A 25,983-nucleotide genomic window follows, 5' to 3' on the forward strand; every position below is an offset into this window, starting at 1 on the left:
TCTATAATTAAATAATGACACTGGATTCTGGTCTCCATCCAGTACTTAACTCTATAGTTAAGTAATGACACTGGATTCTGGTCTCCATCCAGTACTTAACTCTATGATTAAGTAATAACACTGGATTCTGGTCTCCACCCAGTACTTAACTCTATAGTTAAATAATGACACTGGATTCTGGTCTCCATCCAGTACTTAACTCTATAGTTAAGTAATGACACTGGATTCTGGTCTCCATCCAGTACTTAACTCTATGATTAAGTAATAACACTGGATTCTGGTCTCCACCCAGTACTTAACTCTATAATTAAATAATGACACTGGATTCTGGTCTCCATCCAGTACTTAACTCTATAATTAAATAATGACACTGGATTCTGGTCTCCATCCAGTACTTAACTCTATAATTAAGTAATAACACTGGATTCTGGTCTCCATCCAGTACATAACTCTATAGTTAAGTAATGACACTGGATTCTGGTCTCCATCCAGTACTTAACTCTATAATTAAGTAATAACACTGAATTCTGGTCTCCATCCAGTACTTAACTCTATAGTTAAGTAATGACACTGGATTCTGGTCTCCATCCAGCACTTAACTCTACAATTAAATAATGGCACTGGATTCTGGTCTCCATCCAGTACTTAACTCTATGATTAAGTAATGACGCTGGATTCTGGTCTCCACCCAGTACATTACTCTATAGTTAAGTAATGACACTGAATTCTGGTCTCCACCCGGTACTTAACTCTATAATTAAATAATGACACTGGATTCTGGTCTCCACCCAGTACCTAACTCTTTAATTAAGTAATGACACTGGATTCTGGTCTCCATCCAGTACTTAACTCTATAGTTGAGTAATGACACTGGATTCTGGTCTCCATCCAGTACTTAACTCTATGATTAAATAATAACACTTGATTCTGGTCTCCTCCCAGTACATTACTCTATAGTTAAGTAATGACACTGAATTCTGGTCTCCACCCGGTACTTAACTCTATAATTAAATAATGACACTGGATTCTGGTCTCCACCCAGTACTTAACTCTATAATTAAGTAATGATGCTGGATTCTGGTCTCCACCCAGTACTTAATTCTAGAATTAAATAATAACACTGGATTCTGGTCTCCATCCAGCACTTAACTCTATAATTAAATAATGACACTGGATTCTGGTCTCCATCCAGCACATAACTCTATAATTAAGTAATTACACTGGATTCTGGTCTCCATCCAGTATTTAACTCTATAATTAAATAATGACACTGGATTCTGGTCTCCATCAGTACTTAACTCTATAGTTAAGTAATGACACTGGATTCTGGTCTCCATCCAGTACTTAACTCTATAATTAAATAATGACACTGGATTCTGGTCTCCACCTGGTACTTAACTCTATAATTAAATAATGACACTGGATTCTGGTCTCCATCCAGTACTTAACTCTATAGTTAAGTAATGACACTGGATTCTGGTCTCCATCCAGTACTTAACTCTATGATTAAGTAATAACACTGGATTCTGGTCTCCACCCAGTACATTACTCTATAGTTAAGTAATGACACTGAATTCTGGTCTCCACCCGGTACTTAACTCTATAATTAAATAATGACACTGGATTCTGGTCTCCATCCAGTACTTAACTCTATAGTTAAGTAATGACACTGGATTCTGGTCTCCATCCAGTACTTAACTCTATAATTAAGTAATAACACTGGATTCTGGTCTCCATCCAGTACTTAACTCTATGATTAAGTAATGACACTGGATTCTGGTCTCCATCCAGCACTTAACTCTACAATTAAATAATGGCACTGGATTCTGGTCTCCATCCAGTACTTAACTCTATGATTAAGTAATAACACTGGATTCTGGTCTCCACCCAGTACATTACTCTATAGTTAAGTAATGACACTGAATTCTTGTCTTCACCTGGTACTTAACTCTATAATTAAATAATGACACTGGATTCTGGTCTCCATCCAGCACTTAACTCTATAATTAAATAATGACACTGGATTCTGGTCTCCATCCAGCACTTAACTCTATAATTAAATAATGACACTGGATTCTGGTCTCCATCCAGTACTTAACTCTATAGTTAAGTAATGACACTGGATTCTGGTCTCCATCCAGTACTTAACTCTATAAATAAATAATGACACTGGATTCTGGTCTCCACCCGGTACTTAACTCTATAGTTAAGAAATGACACTGGATTCTGGTCTCCATCCAGTACTTAACTCTATAGTTAAGTAATGACACTGGATTCTGGTCTCCATCCAGTACTTAACTCTATGATTAAATAATAACACTTGATTCTGGTCTCCACCCAGTACATTACTCTATAGTTAAGTAATGACACTGAATTCTGGTCTCCACCCGGTACTTAATTCTATAATTAAATAATGACACTGGATTCTGGTCTCCACCCAGTACCTAACTCTATAATTAAGTAATGATGCTGGATTCTGGTCTCCACCCAGTACTTAATTCTAGAATTAAATAATAACACTGGATTCTGGTCTCCATCCAGCACTTAACTCTATAATTAAATAATGACACTGGATTCTGGTCTCCATCCAGCACATAACTCTATAATTAAGTAATTACACTGGATTCTGGTCTCCATCCAGTACTTAACTCTATAATTAAATAATGACACTGGATTCTGGTCTCCATCAGTACTTAACTCTATAGTTAAGTAATGACACTGGATTCTGGTCTCCATCCAGTACTTCACTCTATAATTAAATAATGACACTGGATTCTGGTCTCCACCCGGTACTTAACTCTATAATTAAATAATGACACTGGATTCTGGTCTCCATCCAGTACTTAACTCTATAGTTAAGTAATGACACTGGATTCTAGTCTCCATCCAGTACTTAACTCTATGATTAAGTAATAACACTGGATTCTGGTCTCCACCCAGTACTTAACTCTATAATTAAATAATGATACTGGATTCTGGTCTCCATCCAGTACTTAACTCTATAATTAAATAATGACACTGGATTCTGGTCTCCATCCAGTACTTAACTCTATAATTAAGTAATAACACTGGATTCTGGTCTCCATCCAGTACTTAACTCTATAGTTAAGTAATAACACTGGATTCTGGTCTCCATCCAGTACTTAACTCTATAATTAAGTAATAACACTGGATTCTGGTCTCCATCCAGTACTTAACTCTATGATTAAGTAATGACACTGGATTCTGGTCTCCATCCAGCACTTAACTCTACAATTAAATAATGGCACTGGATTCTGGTCTCCATCCAGTACTTAACTCTATGATTAAGTAATAACACTGGATTCTGGTCTCCACCCAGTACATTACTCTATAGTTAAGTAATGACACTGAATTCTTGTCTTCACCTGGTACTTAACTCTATAATTAAATAATGACACTGGATTCTGGTCTCCATCCAGCACTTAACTCTATAATTAAATAATAACACTGGATTCTGGTCTCCATCCAGCACTTAACTCTATAATTAAATAATGACACTGGATTCTGGTCTCCATCCAGTACTTAACTCTATAGTTAAGTAATGACACTGGATTCTGGTCTCCATCCAGTACTTAACTCTATAAATAAATAATGACACTGGATTCTGGTCTCCACCCGGTACTTAACTCTATAGTTAAGAAATGACACTGGATTCTGGTCTCCATCAGTACTTAACTCTATAGTTAAGTAATGACACTGGATTCTGGTCTCCATCCAGTACTTAACTCTATAATTAAATAATGACACTGGATTCTGGTCTCCATCCAGTACTTAACTCTATAGTTAAGTAATGACACTGGATTCTGGTCTCCATCCAGTACTTAACTCTATGATTAAGTAATAACACTGGATTCTGGTCTCCACCCAGTACTTAACTCTATAGTTAAGTAATGACACTGGATTCTGGTCTCCATCCAGTACTTAACTCTATGATTAAGTAATAACACTGGATTCTGGTCTCCACCCAGTACTTAACTCTATAATTAAATAATGACACTGGATTCTGGTCTCCATCCAGTACTTAACTCTATAGTTAAGTAATGACACTGGATTCTGGTCTCCATCCAGTACTTAACTCTATGATTAAGTAATAACACTGGATTCTGGTCTCCACCCAGTACTTAACTCTATAATTAAATAATGACACTGGATTCTGGTCTCCATCCAGTACTTAACTCTATAATTAAATAATGACACTGGATTCTGGTCTCCATCCAGTACTTAACTCTATAATTAAGTAATAACACTGGATTCTGGTCTCCATCCAGTACTTAACTCTATAGTTAAGTAATGACACTGGATTCTGGTCTCCATCCAGTACTTAACTCTATAATTAAGTAATAACACTGAATTCTGGTCTCCATCCAGTACTTAACTCTATGATTAAGTAATGACACTGGATTCTGGTCTCCATCCAGCACTTAACTCTACAATTAAATAATGGCACTGGATTCTGGTCTCCATCCAGTACTTAACTCTATGATTAAGTAATGACGCTGGATTCTGGTCTCTACCCAGTAGTTAACTCTATAATTAAATAGTGACACTGGATTCTGGTCTCCATCCAGTACTTAACTCTATAATTAAGTAATGACACTGGATTCTGGTCTCCATCTAGTACTTATAACTATATTTGAGTAATTGTTTAAAAGGGGGCGGGGTGAGATGGGCTCAAACTCTTGCCTTTCTGCTTTTATACTCAAAAAGTGTTGATTTTCTCAGTCAAACAATACTTCCACAACTACTAAAACCACGCGTAATAATTAAGTCATAATATTGGATTGTAATTTCAGTGTCAGACGTGGCACTATAATTGTTTTTGTTGTTCTATACAGCATATGGTGGACAGACGTAATCGAATGTTTTCCTTACCCACAAAGACGAGAAAGTAGCAAAGGTATTGAAAACAGTTATGTGGTAGGAATTTAATAAAGACACGATAATAAAGTAGCGTTTTAACAACACCAGAAAAGCTTTTCCACAACATTTTGTTTAGCCAAGCCGATCTTTCCTTTCCTGGTGTTAGTGCTCTGCCCAGGTTGAATTGTTAGTGTTTCAACTGCTTCAAAAGTTTCTGAACTCGTATATAGTACACACAAGAAAACTCGGAATACTTCTTCTGACCTTAGCCTACATCATAGACAGCTCACATCGTATGCACTGTAGAAAAGACATTTCATACGCTTATTAGTTTACGAACGAGTCGGTGACAAGCGAGCCCAAAGGCGCACAGCCATGACCCCATTAATCACCTCCCAACTGTGGTAATAGTATACAGAAAATCATGCTAACAGAGAGCATGCGGAGAATAATTCCGAAGACAGGCAGTAAAGAAAACAAATGACACAAATTAGCAAGTAAACATTGGAGGTGTAGGTCTTGTCTTACTAGCTACTTTCTATTGCGTTGTACTAACTGTAACTGGATGCTGGATGGTGAGGGCTTGGATTTCCAAGTACGTCTACAGGACTCAAATAGAGAAAGAGATATAAGCTCATTCTAGTTTTATCTTAGAAATATTAGTGCGATATTCAGTAATCATTAGGCACGTGATTTCTTATTTCCTGCGTCATCCTTATTTTTTCTTTCTGTTTTATTATTTGTTTCCCATCTTTTATTTTAATGAATGACAGTCGCTATAGAAGCAGCAGTTTTAGGCTAGCTTGATGAAACTCGTGTGTTGAAGTTAATAAACACTGTACTGCTTCTACACGCTTCACGTTGAACTGCAACATTTTTCTTGTTTACGTAAATCATCGCAACAACTTCAACCACTGTTGAGCTAGCCCTTCTGACGTCAGAATTAAAATAATATCAGAACATTTCAGTGCTACGATACTCGCCAGATCTCTACTTTAGCGATGTTTTTTGGCTAAATTGAGAGTCTTAATAGCTTAAAAGAAACCTACGTTATTTGTTTATAAAAGTCTCTTACATTGTTATAATAGAGATTTGAGACTATAGTGAACAGTACATTATATGACACAGCCATTTCTCTCAACCTATTCCTGCATACTAAGCGCTACTGTGCTTAGTGATATTTAAGACATATAAACCCCTATACATCCTAACTTGTACAAGTATCTGCATAAACCCTTGAAATAAGCATATTCTCGATCCATGGAGCCGACATAAACAGGATCAACATTTCAAACAATTATTTATATCAACTACAGTATTCAAGTACGGGTGAAATTAACAGCTATTTCAACTGCAACACTTGTAAAGAATGCAGAACTAGAAAATGTAAACATTCTTAGATATCATTTGTACTATCCGAAACAAAATGTGAACATAAATATTTGTAACTCCTTAAACCTCTCATTTCTTCTTATTTATTTTGCAAATCTATGACGGTTGGGTAGAAAGTATGACTGAAAACTTTATCTTGGTGAACCCACACCCTTTTACTACAGACCTTTGTGTTCTTGGATTTTCATTATTATAAGACGCCACGTTCTGCTTACCACGGCTAGTGTACGACTTATTGTAGGTCTCGTTTGGGGTTTATTTATATTTTACACTGATATTGAAACGCAAATTAGTTAAATGGCCAGAAAAGACACCTTTCAGGTGCAGTTTTAACCATCCCTAATTCTAAGCCCTCCCTCCGATGGCTCAGCGGGAAGGTGTGAGGACGGATAATTCTAAAAGTTGGGTTTCGATACCCGAGGTGAGTTGAGCACAAATAGTGTATCTTTGCAGTTAATAACAAGCTGTAATTTTCAAATATTGAACAGAGGGAAGATAGCACCAACAGCCAAAGGAGCCTTAAACTGAGCAACAGAATTCACTGCATCTTTTATAACGCACACATATAACAAAATGCTAAGCATTCTCAGCAGCAATGTGACTTGAACCATGGACCATCAGTAAGTCCAGCATGTTAACAATTATACCCTGCCTGACAGTATACATAACCTCCGAAGTGTTAGATATTTTAAACACAGGTGTAAATAAATAGGTCAAATACAGATACGTTACAGTCTGAGCTAACCGTGTGATATTAGGTGTGCTAAATAGAATGAAGCACGGCGCACGTTGAAACAAGTCAGACTCCCAGGTTTAGCAGAAAGACATCATCTTACAGTTGGTTCATACTTTTAAGTGAGGACGGAACAGCAACGTATAGTTCTTACCTGTTTCGAATGGGAAAGCTCAGCCGTTAGGTTATAGTTCGTTTTTGTTTTGTTTTTTTACTTTTGCTAAAAGCTGAATGAGAATCATCTGCGCTAGTCATTCCCAAGCAGTGAAAAACTAGAAGGAAGGCAGTTTTTGGTAACGAATAGTGGGATTAACCATTACTTATAACGCCACCATAGCTGAAAAGTTTGGTGGAATGCGAATTCGAACCTGCGACCCTAAGATTGTGAGTGAAGCGCTCTAACCGTTTGGCCAAGCCAGGTCCGGTTAGTTCGTACCATTTCTGAAGGTGTGTTAAATACACGTTAAAACAGATAACATGTTAAAGAAACGTAACTTCATTTTTCACCTTCAATACATGATTCAAAATATTTCACGTAAAGCATTAATATTGTTCTCAACACTTACTTAAATTTAGAGAGTTTTCATTTTTCGCTATGATTTTTATATTTTAAGTCGGGTTTTGCTGCTTCTGAAATCCGATTCACATTTCTACTTGTGAAGATATTTTCCCATGTAAGTATAAAGTCTCCTAGTGGTACAGCGGTATGTCTGCGGACTTGCAACGGGAGAAACTGGGTTCAATACCGATGGTTTGTTTTTGAATTTCGCGGAAAGCTACACGAGGACTTTGTGCGCTTAATGACCCTAATTTAGCTGTGCAAGACTAGAGGGAAGGCAGATAGTCGTCACCGCCAACCCTTGAGATACTCTTTCACCAACTAATAGTCGGAATAGCCGTTACATTATAAAGACTCCACGTCTGAAAAAGCTAGCATGTTTGGTGTGGCGGGGATTCGAACCCTCGACCCGCCGATTACGAGTCGAGTGCCTTAACCACCTGGTCATGCCGGGCTTAATATGCCCATGGTGAGCAGAGCATATATAGGCCTTTGTTCTTAACTACAAACAAAGTTTATTTTAAACAAATATAACTTTCAAATACTAATTTTTGTAAAATTTGAAAAATTAGTTTTAGTTCTTTCTTCAACAGAGAGTAAATTTTCTCCCTCAATAAACGACCTGCATTTATTTCCATCAGAAACTGTCGCTAAAGCGTCTGTAATGGAAAAAAAATACAGGCAAAGAGAAAACTCCTTAATTTGCCCTGATTGAACAGCATCCATTTGTTCATTTGCACATCTCGCTTTCACTAGGAAGCTGTTATGGCATCATAAAATAAATGTTGTGATTTTTAATTACGGCCGAAAGTGTTGCTAATAGCGTGGGTTTGGTTTGGTTTGTTTTGAATTTCGCGCAAAACTACACGAGGGCTATCTGCGCTAGCCGTCACTAATTTAGCAATGTAAATCTAGAGGGAAGACAGCTAGTCATCACCACCCACCGCCAACTTCTGGACTACTCTTTTACCAACAAATAGTTATATTATAACTATTTATAACGCCCACACGGCTGAAAGGGCGAGCATGTTTGGTGTGACGGGGATTCGAACCCACGACCCACGGATTACAAGTCAGGTGCCCTAACCACCTGGCCATGCAGGGCCTGAACAACGTGGGTAACCAACTGGCGAATCAACTGGCAGCCTTATAACTAAACATTTAAACCTTATACATAATTTATATTATGTATAATATTCCAGCAACTACTTTAATAGCCAGAGATTTAAACTATACTGTAGAAAAGGTTAACCAAAAATTTGATCGTTAACCAAAATAGCAGTTTTTAGTAATAAAAAAATGGCTTGTTCGAGACCAATTTGATATCACTTCAATAGAACTTGCTCACTGAACACTGTTTGCAGCTACAAACATGGTGAAAACTAAAAACTCTTAAGGTAAAATAAGACCCGAGCCAAGTAATACACAATTTCGCCTATTTCTTTATGAATATTCAACTAATTTGAATCATTTCAAATATCCCAAGCGAATGTGAAAAGAGAAAACAGTTAAGTATTTTTACTGCATTTTAGCCACAATCTTAATAAACCCAGACTGGAGAAAAAATGTAACATCATTTGTGCAGTCTGCTTGTTTGTTTCAGCACAAAGCTATAACAGCACGCTCGTTTCGACCGCGAGGATTCCAATCATGCATTTTAGCGTGAAACGGTACTCTTCCACACAGGAAGACTGCTGTTCTAATCAAAACCCCGGATATGATTGATATCAATTACTCATCGCTTCATCGTCGCTCAATCTACTGGCACAGCGACGTGTCTGCGGACTCACACCACTAAAAACCGTGTTTCCATACCATTGGTGGTCAGAGCGTAGATAGTCCATTGTGTATCTTTATGCTAAATTCTGAAAAACAAAATCTACTATGAATGCGTAATATCAATAAATAAATCAGGCGAGTTTTATATTAGCCCACTAAAAAAAATTGTACAATGTTCATGTTTATTAAAACTAATTTGTTTAAACTCAAGTTTTGTCAAACGACCAGCTGTAACCCATAAGTAATAAAATCATTTAAAATTGAATATAATAGTTAATTTAAAAAATCGTTGTCCAGGTGCGTGAGAGACTGGAGAAATGTATAAAGCAGCGAAAGTGTTGCCCTCTATATTGTTTTTAAAATGAAATCAGGAATCTTCTCACGTTTGTTAGTCTTCATACAAGGGATATTTTCTGTTGGAATGACACACACATTTAATTGTATACATGCATGTGTGTACGTGTTTAGGCCAATAACGAGATGGGCCTGGCACAGCCAGGTGGTTAGGGTGCTCGACTCGCAATCTAATGGTCGCGGGTTCAAATCCACGTCACACCAAACATGCTCGTCCTTTTAACTATGGCGGCGTTATAATGTGACGGTCAATCCCCCTATTGTTGGTAAAAGAATAGCCCAAGAGTTGTCGATGGGTGGTGATGACTAGCTGATTTCTCTCTAGTCTTACACTGTTGAATTAAGGACGCCTAGCGCAGATAACCCTGGTGTAGATTTGCGCGAAATTAAAACAACCAATCAAAAACGAGCTACAATGCGTTAGTTTAGTAACTTCAAACTTCATTTCCAGTGTTACACTTTCTACAGTCTTTACTGAATTTACATATTATAGCAGTGTAAGACAAGAGGGAAGGAAGCTAGTCATCACCACTCACCGCCAACTCTTGAGCTACTCTTTTACCAACGAATAGTGAGATTGATCAACACATTAAACACTCCTACGTCTGAAATGGCGAGCAGGTTTGTTGTGAAGGGGAGTTAAACCCACAACACTCAGATTACGAGTCGAATCCCTTAACCACTTCGCCATGCTGGACCATCGCAAAAAAGGTTTTAATTAGATTCCACTGCAACATAGGACACTGACAATACCTTGACATAAGTAGTCATATAAATATGAATAATTATAAAACATCTGTCGAAATCATAATCTATGAAGATTTTGTGCAGTGTGTATGGGTGTAAAATTAGAATGAATGAACATCCGATCATGGTCCGTCTGAAAACCTTGCATCTTTACAATAGTCCTTCAGCATAAATAGACTGTAAAACTTTCCGTCGTAAGGCTGCCATGTAAACAAAGCACACTCCTCCTCCCTGATTCATTCTATAAGCCATAGTGTACGAGCGCCTGTTTCAATAATAAATTGCACAGAAGTTCATAGGCGATTTTTAAAAAACGTATTGAATAAACTTTCATGATAGCTATTTTGCTCCATGAAGATTTACTCTAGTATCGATTGTGTTTACTTCACACAGCTCATTCATTATAAAAAATTACTTATAAAAAGCTGGAATTGTGAATTCATGATTAATGAAAGGTTATCTTAGGTCATGAGAAATTGCTTCCCTTATATGTAATTATATAAATAAACGCCCATAAAAACTGCAAAACACAAAGTATGAATCTACAATTTTTCATGTATCTCTGCAGGGGTCCAACAAACCTTCATGTCAAATTTTGTGAAGATCCATTAAACTCGGACAAAGACGTGAGAAAATACGCCCAGAAAAACCGCAAGACTAAAATATTGAATACATCGCTATAGACCCAAAGAAAAACATCATTATGTCAAATTTGTTGAGATCCACATAAGGTAATGGTAAAAAAGCAAAAACGCCCATAAAAACTACAACACTGAACATTTGTATGTATCATCCAATAGACCCAATGAACCTCCATGCCAAATTTGGTAAATATCCATCCACATGAGACGAAGCAGTGGTAAGAAATACTAACAAAGACCAGAAAACGCAAAATTGAAAATTTGTATGTAGTTCCGCATGGAACTAATGAACCCCTACATCAATTTTGGTGAAGATCCACCAATATCCTGCGAAGTAATTACATGGACATACAACACCGAATACTACTACATTTATTTTAATAAATAACTACAATGATAACTAGAGAGGCATTCTGTAAAGGACATTCCTTCGCCACACAGCGTTTTTCATATTAATCTTTCAACAAATACAAATATGTGCCCATATATACGTCATTATTAACGGACACTGGTCAGTTTGGGCAGAATAATGAGGAATAATATTCTAGATATGTATACCAAGTTGAGTCGTTTTCGAGAAATCTTGTTGACAACACCCATGGGGTCGAAAACACAACCTCCGTCCACCTTCTGTTAACAGTTATTAACACCTTAACAATTATTGGAAAGACAAATTTCAAGCACATATTAACAATGTTTAATACATACTATTTTATATTTTAAATATTCGCAAGCCAATATGTCTTCGTATTTAACAGTTTGATTTCCAGTTTTCCTTCATCTGTTTGAAGTAGCGACGGTTAAATGAATATCTCGAGGAAACAACTAATCACATTATTGTGCCATTTTTCTAGATAAAGATTCTTCTTTATTATATTACGTACTGCTACTCGAAGACAATGGACAATTTTTGCCACAGACCATTGTATTTGTGGATTCTTCTCTTTTACAAGAAACTACGTCTTTCTTTTCAAGATTGGGGAACGACCTGTTACAGGTCTTTTTTTAAATGATCCTGATAACCCATGTTGATTTATGTTCCTTGGATTTTCAATGCCATTAATAGGAAGGGATATTCCTGCTTCGGAAATTCTAAATATCCAGTCCAAACACATCTTGATAATTAGATTAAATGCATATTTTGTGTCGGAAAGGGCTGTTACATATCCTTCCCAAAAGCGATAAATTTGTCGACGGCACCACACTACTTACTGAAGCCAAACAATGTCAAAATTTAGTTGTGAAACATTCCGTTCAACTGTGACTTAGGATACATTATCGTTGTTAAAGTGACTTGCTGATAATCATATTGAAAATAGTTTTTAATATAATGTTTTTTGTTTTTTTAATTTCGCGCAAAGTTACCTGAAGGCTATCTGTGCTAGACGTCTCTAATTTAGCAGTGACAGACTAGAGAGAAAGAAGCTATTCAACGTCGACAATCGCCAACTCTTGGGCTACTCTTGTACTAACCAATAGCGGGATTGACTGTAAAATTATAACTATCCCACGGCTGAAAAGGCGAGAATGTTCGGTAAAGGGGATTCGAACCCGTGACCCGTATATTGCGTTAATATAACGTACTTCACCCTCTTTTTATTTCTATGACGACAGTTCAAGACAAGAACTGGTGTTTGTGCGTTTCCTAAGTAAGGTATACTATATATATTGTTTATTAACTGTTGCTTTAATTTACCATATTAATTATAACGATGAATATACGTATTATAATTACTCTTTATTTAAGGTTATTGTTTATTATAGTAATTTTATTATAAAAATGTTTTTCACTGTTAACTTAGATTTTTATTTAAGAATAACTTATATCTTCTAAGATTGCCAAACCTTGTGAGATATTACTAGGATTATGGTCGAATATACTGTCAGCCACAAGTGTTACTAATACATTCTAATCTTTATAAATACAAGCGTAAAAAACGTAAATTTAGTTATCTATACACCGATGGTTCGGTTGATTTTTCTTTCGCTCTAAGTACATAAGTCACTTTGATCAGAAATTATTATTATTTATTATGTGTGTGTGTATAAATATATATTACATATACAAATTGAAAATAACGTATCATCTGAAACATGAATGAAGCTTTTCACGTGAAACAGGGCTTCTTATTAATCGCTCAACCATTAAATAAACACTTAGAAACAGGTACAGCACTGAAAGCATTTTCGTGTTAGATATAAGTAAATCTGTTATGAATCTAAAGGATAGATCATTTAAAATATATCTGAAAACCAAAAACTCATAAAGAAATCGCAAAACGAAGTCACTGAATAACCCTAAACTACATATTTACGTAGTTACAGTTTAACTTAGAGAAAATGCAGTTATATATAACTCATAATCGAAAGGAGTATGTGTGCGTTATCCTTACAGCAAAACCACATCGGGCTGTCTGTTGAGTCCACCGAGGGTAATCGAACCCTTGATTTTAGTGTTGTAATAATCGAAAGGAAACTGAATAAACATGACCGCCACGTAAGATATTATAAAATTAGATTTTTCGTTTCGAAACCACCAACAGATGAATTCATTATTCACATTAAACGTTTTCAGCAAGTGCAGTTTTTGTCTGCTGTTATGAGTGAATTTAGCATACTGATATATAAAAGCTGTTGTTAAAACATTCTTAAATTCAATGTGGTAATAATAATAATAACATGTAACGCATTTGTTTTAACTTGAACGGTAAACATGAGTAAAACGTGCGCTAAACGACCGATTCTTCTCAGTTTCACACATGACCATTAGTAATTTAGAATTTCTTATCAAAGGGAAGGCAAACCAGTTATTTATGTAACAAATCTCGCACAAACAGCATGGCCGACTGTCACTTTTATAATATCCTCACAACCGTAAGTACGGAGCATGCGTAGTGGCACACCGTTGATCGAACATTGAACTTACCGAACTGCAGCCTGGCACATTAGCCACTATTTCACACCTGGTCAAGTAACACGTAAGATTCAAACGTTCTACACGGTGGTTAAATAATTCAGAAGTTGCGAGGTTTGTGTAAATAAAATGAATCAATTTGTGGCTCTCGAGAAACGGACAAATAACAGCAGAATATCGCGGTGTATCTTCGTTTGTGACGAGCACTTAGCCATTGTGTCACCCCTTATGTTTGTAAGCCCACCACTCTACGATACTGTTCATAATACTATGTTTTCTGTTACACGTTTAAACATTGGCGCCACGAATGTTGCCAAAATTTTGGATTTACGACTTAAATTTTCATAGAGCAAAAACAGCCAATTGGTCTTACATGTTATTACAGAAATTATGTTGATGAATACTTGAAAATATAGTACGTGATTTAATTATAATCACGAGCTTTATTAACATAATAGAATTTTTTTTAAATTACTTGTGTTTAAATATATGTATTTGTTTTCCAAGTTTAGTCATTTTTGTTTCACAACAGTAGTAAAATTATCGGATAGGGTTTTGTTTCTAGATGATAACACGTGGTGTGAAAGAGGTAAATATCCTTTTAATCTTGGGTAATCATACCATGTTTACAGACATAGTGCGACATCCAACTTGAATACTCTGAGCTACACTAGTCACCAAATACAATTTTAACTCCCCTTACTGGTAAGTGATGTATATATATATACAATTAACGATTATTCTACTTTACATAAGATAATGATTGTTTTAGTTCTCTAAATAAAAGGGATATTTCCATATATTAATTGTGACTGTATTAAGCCTTACCTGGAGGGCTGCATGTATCATAGCTACTAACTGAAGCTGGCGAGTGTCCCATGTTGGTCACTACTGAATGGCTGTTTGTAGGAGAGCTTGGAGAGAGAGACCCCACAGAGGTCTGATATGAAGAAGACAACCACAAGCCTCCATCCGAACTAACTCTGTTGGAATAAAACGGGAATGCTGGCTCTCCTAGTTCCATGGGGCAAGACACGTGGGGTTCTATCTTGACCATACAAGGAACGTTAGGAGACATACTTGGAGGACGTGAAAGCCCACCCACCGCTCCTACGCAACTAGTTTCACTAAACCGTACTGCGGATGGTAGTAGCCCGGGTTTCATGGGCATACGGACACCGGTAGAACTGACTACCGGTACCAAGTCATCCATTGCCTGCCGCAGGCTACCGGCATAGGGTGTTAACGTTGATAATCACTCCACACACTGGCTTTCCAACAAACACCGCTGTCTTCCGCTAGTTGGCGTCTGTAGGCGAGAAAAAGACGAAACGTTAAGAACTTGAACTTGGTCTAAAAACACACGTGTAAAACATTTCAGGAATCTTGAAATTTTTGTTTTTAACACACTGAAAGCACAAAAGAAAAATTATAAAAACAGCGACCTCAGTCTTGAATAAAACAACAACAACAACAATATAATAGAAATAAATTTTTAGAATAATTAAACAACAGTGTACTATACAGAGAAGAAAAATTACATCAACTCATAATACAATTCTTTAATCTTAAAAGTGTGAATTTCATGTTTAACTAGAATATATAACTTACGTTCCAATTTCGTACTATAACCGCCAACTTTGTTCCCTTGTGTCCAATATTATTTTGTAAGGATTGGGTAGAATTCTTATTAAAAATGCTAAATAAATAGTTCTGAATTCAAGAAATAATACAGATGTTACAAAATAGCAAAGGTTAGCTTCAACACAAAAATTACACATAGGTCAGGTATTGCTTAATTTTAGCGTGCCCTGACAGTCAATCCAAGAACACGTTCTGAACAGTGTGCCAGTAAAAGCGCTATACGAGTGGCACATAACTCCCACTATTCGGTCAATTTGATTGTTGAATTTCGCGTGAAGTTACTTGAAAACCACCTGCACAAAACGGCTATAATTTAGAAATAACATGCATGAGAGGATTTAACCAATTAATACCACCCGCCGCTGTCTCCCGGGCAACCCTCTAACCCAGAAAAAGAGTGGGAGTGATCGTAACATTATAACACCTCCATGGCTGAAGAAGGAAGCATGTTCAACGACGGGATTCGAACATACAACTCGCATAGTTGACGGTTGACGCTGTTAACTCATTGTTTTCCTTCTATATCTTCAAAGTAAGGAAGGGCTATGCGGAGATGGCCCTTGTATAACTTTACGCGAAAATTGTACAATGAACAATTGAATTGCATCATTTACGTAACTTGAGTTGTATATAACAGCATAATGTGACCACGGGAAGAGAATTTACCGTTCTCTGCTTCGTTTTTTTAACCTTACTCGTTCAGTGACTTTTAAAGACTTAAAGTTATACCAAAAGCAGGAAGGAAACGAATTATTATTAATAATTTTAGTAACTAGGTAACCAATGAATAGTTTCTAAGAGTCCTTAAAACATGACATATCAGAGTTAAATTGAAGACAATAAGGGCCACCAAGCATCAGCGTCTTGAACGAGTATTCCTAGCCTAGGGTTTTTATGTAATATTTAATGCAGGGGTAGGATACAGTATCATAAACCCTGTATGAGCAGAAATTTAACCTTAATCTACTCTGGTTAGTCTACGTGTTGTCTGTTCATTGGCTGTCCTAACTTCCGGTAAGATGGCACGCAATTGCTGGAACGTCAAGCTGTTCTATTCTTACGCTAACTTTTGCATTTATTTTTAATTTTCAGCGATGTTTTCATTGGCAACATGAATGCCTTCCCAAACAAGAGAGACGAAAAAAGATAAAACGTCCCTCCCCCAAATTTTAGTTAAATAAATAATTTACCTACGGTATGATAATAACTGGAAATAGACCTGGAGTTACAATGTCACTGCGTGCTCAGATAACATGGTAAGGTTAGGAAATTTGAAAATAGGGTCGAAGTATCTGGAAATTTCTGGAACATCCTTAAAAATCTACAAATGACAGGAGAAAATATATATATATCTCCCCCTTTCTGTATCAGAATTTACACGTGAGTCCCTCATCTTACCTATCCTAATAATTGGTATATACATAAATAAAGTTTGATTAGTCACGTTATGACATTTTATTTGGCAGCAGTTACATCAAATATCAAGCGTCTCATCGTCTGGGCCTGGCATGACCAGGTGGTTAGGTCGTAATATGAGACCCGCAGATTTGAATTGTTGTCATCCCAACATGCTTGCTCTTTCAGCCGTGGGGACATTATAAAGTTACGCTCAATCCCACTATTCGTTAGTAAAAGAGCAGTCCAAGAGTTGGTGGTGGGTAGTGATGACTAGCTGCCTTTCCTCTAATCTTACACTTATAAATTAGGGACGGCTAGCACAGATAGCTCTTGCGTTACTTTGCGCGAAATTCAAAACAAACAAACTCATCGCCTTCCATCAAGTTGCAGTGTTTAGCTTGAAAACATTCTGTAGTCTGAAGTATATATATTTCCATTGTTTTTTCTATAAACAGATTAAAATATAAAGTGAAGTTAGTTAAGGTTAGTTAGGTAGAATTAAGGAAATGTTGAAATATCAGTTGTGTCGTGCACCTGTAAGTGCTTGGCAAACAATATCGGAATCTTGCCTAGAAAATCAGAGAAATGTTTTTGGAAAGAATGTGGCCTCTTTGGGTCAAATAAGCGTAAAAGAAAACAGAAGATAAAATGCGCTCAAAAATATTCGGTAAAATGATAATACCTAGCATAGAGAAGAAACAAAATTACAATATTATATGCAGTCTTATAAAACGGATTCCTAGTTGCTGATAAGCACATAGATAGTTTTCCAAAGACCCATCTGCGCTGTACCAACTACAGGGATTAAAACCAGAATTTCTACGTTGTTTGTTTGTAATAAAGCAGAAAGTTACACAATGGGCTATATGTGTTCTGCCTGTCACGGGTATTGAAACCCTGATTCTAGCGTTATAAGCCCTCAAACGTTCCACTGACCCACCGGGAGAGCAGCACATTCTGTTTAACTGTGGCATATAAATATATATCTTATTAAAAGGGATTTTCTCTGTCTTTCTAATAAAGTTTGGATGAAAATGTATATCACACGTAACATACGTGTTTGAAAATTATTTATCGAGTTTACATCTTGCAGTTTATTCACACTTTTTCATGATCGATATTGGAACAGAAACCATTAATCACGTGTCATATCAAGAAAAGATCGTATATTTATTAAAAAAGGAAAACTGGGCTGAGCATGACGTAATGATTAGAGCAATACTGTATTTTATCTGACTATATCTGAGCCTGAAGAAAACGAGCACGCACTGATACACAATCCACAACAGGCATAAAAATCCTTCATTAGAGAGAACCTGAGATTTCCATACGAAAATAGAGTAAAACCTAGTAGAGTAATCTCTAGCACATTTTCTAGTAATCTGAATTTTAGTATTCTTATGACAAAGAGAAAACCTGACCGCCGCCACCGGTACTTTAGAGGTAAATATTAGGGTTTATAATGCTAAAAAACGGGTTTCGATACCCGTGGTGGACGTAGCACATATAGCTGTTAATTATAACAATGCGCATAGCAACAAACAAAAGAGAAAAAAACTGGCTTTACACACATAAAAGAAACACAGGGCAGGCAAACCAGCGTTTTGGTTTGCACATCAGCCGTGCAACACAAGATCACTCTTGGTTTAATTGAATAGTTCTTAGATCATCAGAAAGATGGTGCTGTATATTTTGGTATGTAATAAGTAAAGTTACATCTATATTTCACTGAGAAAGTATGGTCGATGACATCACTAGAGTAACCTCGTTTCCTGCACGTAACTAGGGTGAGAAGAACTTAGTTTTTTCCCCTTTGACCAATATTCTAAAACAGGAGGTAAACATGCCCTGTATACATAGGAACGTTGAAAATCCTGCACAGACAGTGGAAAAAGCATAGTATACATGCATATAACAGAGTGAAACTCAAATCGGATGGGATTCGATCAATGATATAGTGATGAAAACAAGAAGGATTTTTAAACAATACCAGCTAAGATACCTCTCACGTTTTCACTTATTTGATTGTTAAATATTAGTTGACTGACTGGTGTAAAGGACAAAGCTACACAGTGGGGTATCTATGCTCTGCCCACCACGGATATCGAAAGTCGGTTTCTAGCTGCGTGAGTTCACAGACATACCGCTGTGCCACTGGTAGTTGGGATAGCTGTTAAACACGAAATCTAACGAGAAATGTTAATAAGCTTACAACAGAAAGTGTAGTGTTGGAAAAAAAAATTATTTACCTTTTTTTCAAAGACGTGTCAATCGTTTTTTGCTCTTGACCCCTAAACCCAATCTTCTTATTTAGTTACTTGATATAAAAATAACGATTTTGGTATCCAGTTTACTGAGCTTTACCAGCAATGATAATATGTATATATATTTTAACCACACTTAACATTAACATAGTTATCACAACAATACTATGACATTTTTTCTTTTGAATGGATACTTCACTATTAATAATGATACATAGAAATTCCAAGAACTGTTGATACAGTTACAGAAAAAGCTTTTCTTGTCTGCTGATGAATTTACGAAAGTTTCTGAGTAAAAGTAGAACCACTGTTTACCTAATAAGTGCACTGTTAAACATCAATTAAACGATTAAGTACAGTAATAGAGAAATTAAATAGAAGAAAGAAACCATACGAAGTAAACATTTACTAGTCATGTTTGTTAACATAATATGCAATAAAACAAAACAGCTTATAAATAAAGCGATTTTGATAACAATTTTTGAGAAATATCCAACAATTCAGTTAAGTCAATAAAAATTACTCAATACATATCGGTTTGTAGTTTTGAAATAGAGGGATCTGGAGATGTTTTGATAGTCGAGTTATTACAAAATGGAGGATGGCTTGATGATCAAATTGTTAAGAAATGTTGAATGACTTGATGATCAAGTTAAGAAATGTTGAATGACTTGATGATCAAGTTATTAAGAAATGGAGGACGACTTGATGATCAAATTGTTAAGAAATGTTGAATGACTTGATGATCAAGTTATTAAGAAATGGGGGACAACTTGATGATCAAATTGTTAAAAATGAAAGATGTCTTTATAATCAAGTTAAGAAATGAATTTTCAGTGTCATTCCCGCAGTTCCAAGTCAATTTTTTACACCGATAAAATAGCTTTAGAATATAATCCCATATCTTAATTTTATAACACTACTAACAGATTCATTAGACGGGAATCGAAGTTTAATAACGAATAACAGCAGGAACAGCAGGACGGCAATACCAAGAAACATTTGACTCGTGTGGAACGATAATAAGTTTTTATTTCTTGAACGTTTAAGAATAAATATATTCTATATAGAAGCTTGCTGAATCTGGAATGTATATATTTCGAAGAAGTCGGAAATTAAATGTTTGTTACTCGCCTCAAAAAGTTGTTGCTGTCGCCGTCGCACTGTTATTTATTATACATTATTCCTACTTCAGATCTTAGCTGGTCTTCGTGATTCCACATACTGCCATGTTACAAATATATCTCACAAAAACCTGAAGAACATCTGACTGCGAAATCATCTGAAAAACTTACACAATCTTAGATTTCCATGACAACTGCGTGTTACTTACAAAGTTCTTTTGACAACCTGAAATAAATGCACCTTTTTCCTTCGCAGCGACAGAGAAAACACGAAAGTTGAAGGTGTTTGTCCTGGTGAGGGCGCTCGAATCACTCAGTTTTTCTTGTAGAAACTAGAGCTAGATTTACTTTCATTCTGTTACTTCTTGCTGACTTGGCCCGGCATGACCAGGTGGTTAAGGCACTTTACTCGTAATTGGAGGGCCGCGGGTTCAAATCCCCTTCCCACCAAATATGCTCGCACTTTCAGCCGTGGGGGCGTTATAATGTGACGGTCAATCCCACTACTCGTTGGTAAAAGAGTAACTCAAGAGTTGGCGGTTGGTTGTGATGATTAGCTGCCTTCCCTCTAGCCTTACACTGATAAATTAGGGACGGCAAGCGCAGATAGACCTCGTGTAGCTTTGCGCGAAATTCCAAAAACAAACAAGCGAATAAACCTTTCAGTATGTAGCTAACAAGATACCTGCAGAATGGTATGAGTAAATAAAATATCTAAAAGTAACGTAACAAAATAAGCTTATCCATTTTAGGTTTGGTTTGTTTTGTTTTGAATTTCGCGCAAAGCTACACGAGGGCTATCTGCGCTATCCTAATTTAGCAGTATAAATGTCCATTTGGTGAATGTCACAGAAAGCTGAAATCAAAGGAATCTTAAACAACATCAACATATCCTAACAATACAAGTGACTGTACTTATACTTATCATTAGATATTGATATTCAACGTATTATATTTCTAACACTGCATCCATTATTTAGACCCTAAGCGATTTTCAAGAACTTGTTTGTTTGTTCTGGAATTTCGCACAAAGCTACTTCAGGGCTATCTGTGCTAGCCGTCCCTAATATAGCAGTGTAAGACTAGAGGGAAGGCAGCTAGTCATCACCACCCACCGCCAACTCTTGGGCTACTCTTTTTACTAACGAATAGTGAGATTGACCGTCACTTTATAACGCCCCCACGGCTGGGAGGGCGAGCATGTTTGGCGCGAGAGGGATGCGAACCCGCGACCCTCAGATTACTAGTCGCATGCCTTAACACGCTTGGCCATGGCGGGCCGTTCAAGAACTAGATCATACAGTAACAGTATACGAGCAACACTGCATTCGTTATATCCATTGCCGACAAGGTGTTTCGATCAATACCAGAATTTATTTGATTGGCTGGTACAAACACAGTGATGTTCGGCTGTTAATATATATTATTCTAACTGTTAGAAGCGTTATAATACGACAGTCGAAACTCTTTTATCGTTAGTTAAAAAAATAGTCCAAGAGTCGGCGGTGAACGGTGTTGACTAGAAATATACCCCCTAGTCTCTCACTTCTAAACTAGAGACAGCTAACCGAGATAACATTCCTGTAGTTTTGCACAAAATTAAAAAACACTGAAAAAGAATCACCACTTGATAAATTCCGTTACAGTGTTTCACGTAATTATAGTTCGAGTGAAACAACTTGAATATTAATAGTGTTTCTATGACGCCACTGAACAAAACACATCAGAGCACCTCACAAGCCGGCTGGGTTAGAATGAACGTAAAAGAAAAAAAATCGTGTCAGGTATTTAGTTTTTAAGGAAAGATCTTACACATTCCTAGACTGGGGTTTTCGGGGATAATGTTATCCCCTTCGCCCCGCTCGTACAGCTGTTAAGTTTCTGATAAGATCGGGGAGGGGGATTAATAGCAATTTTAGAGACTGTAATTTGTTGACAGAGTTCTCTGGCTAGTCCTATGGCTTCCAACATTTATCCCAACAAGTTATTTACACAAAACATTCAAACAATAAACGACAGACTAACACCCCTTTCATTTGAATACAACTATAAAGCAGAAAAGGAACTTACTTTCGCCCTCCACACAATGACAATATCCCCCAATAGCACAGCGGGATGTCTGCGGACTTCCAACTGTATATTTGTGCTGAATTCTAAAACAAACAAACACAATGACAAGCGCATCATACAAAACATTGTTCCCGTACAACGAATAGCTGATCACGAAAGAAACCTAAAAACACTCGAAAAGTCTGACTAATCCATTTATGTTGTTTCATTTTCAGCTCTAGGCACAGGGCAGGTAGATTATTCGGTGCCTGTCCTGTGAAAGTGGGATTTCTCGGGGATTCCCCCACCACCAGAAATTTCCCTGTAAGTTTGAATTTTGTGATTCCAGCCATGGCATTGGATTTATAGACCCCATCCACTCGTTGACCCTGTTAAAAGGGCGTCCATTGTGGCATACTTTGCACAAATACTGTCGTTCTGGTTGTTCTCGTTAACGTCATTTACATCAACGTCCTCACCAATGCCACGGGTCTTGGTCTTCTCTCTGCTTCTCTCATCCACCAAACATCCGCCTAGTTTCTCCACCAACAATGAACGTTACAACAGTGAGAACTTCTCAAATTCACAACTGTTATAGTGTGTAGGCCCTTACTGGCGAACCATAATATATATCAAATTAGACGTATTATTATCAGACTTACTCTATTTTTAAACACCACATTCTTTATTCGATCTCATATACATAGCTTTCCGAATATGTTTGTTGTATCTCAGCTGGCGTGATGAGCTCTGGTATTGATCGAAAAGCATCGTTGGAAATGAATATGGTGACATAGTGTGGTTGAAATACTATTTGATATTATTTTTCTCAGAAACACGATAAGAGACCGAGTAAAAATTGTGTATAAAAATATAATAAGCCCAATACTATTACTTACTGTTTAAACACCGAAAGCTGGCAAAACGTTACCAATCAACACGTCTAAAAATTTAGGTCTCTTGGTTGTTCATACTTCTACAGCTTTCAGCGATAAAAACAAAAATTCTAAATGTTTATACTACATGTATAAGTAATGTTTCTCATCGTCCAGTATAACTGATTACTTCTGGTAATGAAGGAAAGGTCTCTTGCTTTGTGGGAGACAGAAGACATATCTGAAATGTTTTTTTCTTTACATGTCCCTGATTTTGAATCCAAGATGGATAATTTCAGGGGAATATATTTAGCTTAAATCAGTTTGTCAATTTTATGTCTATCTGCTGCTAACACTGTAACCTTTCTTATTCGTCGTGTCAAACATTTTGATTGATAATGTGAATATTGTTATCAGGTCAATTTATCATGCAAGCGTCATGATTCTCCTAGCGTTGAGCTTTCTTAATGTTCAAGTGGAAGTTTTAAAAAGAAGAAAATTTGATACGTATATTGTATCTTGCGACCAATTTTACTGTGTAGTTGAATATTAAAATATTGGCATTGGTTGTTTTTTGTTTCTAATTTCGCGAAAAGCTACATGAGGGGTATCTGCGCTAGCCGTCCCTAATTTAGCAGTTTAAGACTAGGGAAAGGCAGCTAGTCATCACCGCCCACCGCCAACTCTTGAATTATTCTTTTACTAAAGAATGGTGAGATTGACCTTCACATTATAACGGCCCCACGGCTTAAAGGACGATCATGTTTAGTGTGACAGAGATTCGAATCCGCAACCCTCGGATCACGAGTCGAGTGCCTTAACACCCTGGCCATGCCGGGCCCAAATATTTAAAAAAACGGACGCAGAAACAATACACCTATTTTTACCATAAATAGATAACAGTCATAAAGAACAACTACAATCAGTCTACACATTATTTAATGGCAAACTTGTTTAAACAACTAGACAGACAAACGTACGTATAAAGAAAAGAAAAATATTCATTATTTATTTGAACAATACTATATTACCTCCAAGATAAAAATAGTTTCTGTCTTTCTCTTTGTTAATGTATTTTACTTTTGTGCATTCTTTACATCGTAAGTTTGGTCTAGAGTCTTGATTTTCTTATATCTATATCGTAAATGCACGTTTTACAAAAGAAAAACACCAATAGTAATTAATGTTATCTTCGACCATAGCAACAGAGATTGTAATTTGTTTCCCATTAATTTGTGAGCTTGAAATGTTATAGATACATTTTAATCACGGTTCACATCTCAAGGTAATGTTACGCTCGATCAGTTTACTCGGTTATACTCCCATGAACATCTTTGAAACTGCAGTGAATGCTATATATGGATAATAAACTGGTCGGCGATTTGCGCCCCCTTTTGGTGATCTTCGTTATAAGACAGGCAACATTAAAAAAAAAGATAAATGTTATACAAATACAAATATTATTTAATATATATATATATATTAATACATTTTACGTTAATTGTATTTTTAACTGTGCTATTGTGGAAAGATTCAAATAACAGAAATTACTACTGCTTACATTTGATTCTTGAATACTCTATATGGCCCAAGAGACACGGAAGAGGAATGGTGATCCATACAGAAGTAGCAAAAAACAAAGACACCAGAGGCTTTTCAGAATAAATATATGTATTTTTTCGCTTACAGGTATAAATAAATAGATAAATTTATCGTTTCGCATTTTGATTATGCGCTCTTTTCTTTCGATATTTTTAAAAAGAATGAATTATACGTTGTTTGCTAAAGGTAAATAACGTTGCAATTGCTAAAGATTTTTGTGCAACGTTTCAGAAACCTTTGCTCTTAGAGTTGTTTCTCCCACTTCCAAAACGAATAAAATAAACATTTGCATTAAAAGAAGAAATCAGAGAGCAGAGGACAGTTACAAGGGCTATCTGTGCTAGCAGTCCCTAATTTAGCAGTGTAAGACTAGAGGAAAGGCAGCTAGTCATCACTACCCACCGCCAACTCTTGGTCTATTCTTTTACCAACAAATAGTGGGATTGATCGTCACATTATAACGCCCCCACAGCTGAAAGCGCGAGAATGTTTGGTTGGACGGGGATTCGAATCTGCGACCCTCGAATCACGAGTCAAGCGCCATAACTACCTGGCCATGCTGGGCCTTGACAAGAAGATAGACAACAGCACCCATCACCGACTCTTGAGCTACTGCAACAAAATAATGGAAACCGACTGTTACTATTATAGCGCATCCATCCACGGCCTTAACGTCGGAGAGTGGTTTTGTTGAAAAGGAACGTAAACCATGGATCTTCGGATTCTTACTGCAGCACGCTAACAATAAGCACAATCACGCACCCCTGATGATGAGCGAAAAAGGAAACATGCAATAGATCTATCTTATCAAGTGCGACGCTTAATGCCTCATTGGTCAATACCATGTAGTACTGATCAACGGCTACTCAGCAACTTATTTATATTGATATTAAATAAACTGAAAAATTAATGTAACTAAGATTTTTGGAAAATGTAAGCGTTATACAATAGGTGTTTACTAGAGTAAAAGTTCCCCTGCGGATGTGGCTTGTTTCAAGTTAAGCACAATGATCTATCTGTGCTCTTT

The 25,983-nt window shown here is 36.6% G+C and overlaps 1 pseudogene across 1 annotated transcript in view; it reads right to left on the minus strand.

Annotated features, from left to right (window-relative positions):
• LOC143252619 (ecdysone receptor-like) overlaps window positions 1-25,983 on the minus strand; it is a 144,861-nt pseudogene that overhangs the window by 72,463 nt on the left and 46,415 nt on the right. Inside the window, exon 2 of the transcript XR_013029077.1 lies at window positions 14,829-15,309. The product of XR_013029077.1 is annotated as an ecdysone receptor-like (transcript). The remainder of the gene's footprint in view (window positions 1-14,828; window positions 15,310-25,983) is intronic.

The sequence above is a fragment of the Tachypleus tridentatus genome, chromosome 6 (assembly GCF_004210375.1).
Source record: "Tachypleus tridentatus isolate NWPU-2018 chromosome 6, ASM421037v1, whole genome shotgun sequence".
Classification (NCBI taxonomy): Eukaryota; Metazoa; Arthropoda; class Merostomata; order Xiphosura; family Limulidae; genus Tachypleus; species Tachypleus tridentatus.